This window comes from Fulmarus glacialis, unplaced genomic scaffold (genome assembly GCF_000690835.1).
Source record: "Fulmarus glacialis isolate BGI_N327 unplaced genomic scaffold, ASM69083v1 scaffold5290, whole genome shotgun sequence".
NCBI classification, from domain to species: domain Eukaryota; kingdom Metazoa; phylum Chordata; class Aves; order Procellariiformes; family Procellariidae; genus Fulmarus; species Fulmarus glacialis.
Genome location: NW_009189462.1, coordinates 44,799 through 45,202, shown reverse-complemented (window position 1 = coordinate 45,202; position 404 = coordinate 44,799).

Here is a 404-nt window from a genome sequence, read left to right as displayed (position 1 = left end):
GGGGGGCGTTACCAAAATAGGAAGCGGGAAGCTGTTGGGCAGGGAATTAATCGGTGGAGCTGCATGGAGAGGTGGTGGCTTCGGGTGGGCTGATGGGAGGAGGGACGGGACATGTCCTTTCGCTTTGCATTTTGTGCTGGTTTGCTTCTCTTTTTATGCTCCAAGCCGTGACCTTTCCAAACCAGCTACTCCCCCCAGGCATCTTCCCCAGCCTGCAAAATACCACGCACCTTCTGCAACGAGGTTACAACCAGAGCATCACTTCACGGCATGGTTAGCGGTGGTGCGCAGCGGCTGAAAGTTGTGGCCCTCGACTGATGTTGAAAGGAGCTGCGTTGGCACAAACCAGCACGCCTTTCTTTTTACCTTTTGGGTAGTTTTTCACATCCCAGAGCACTCCACCA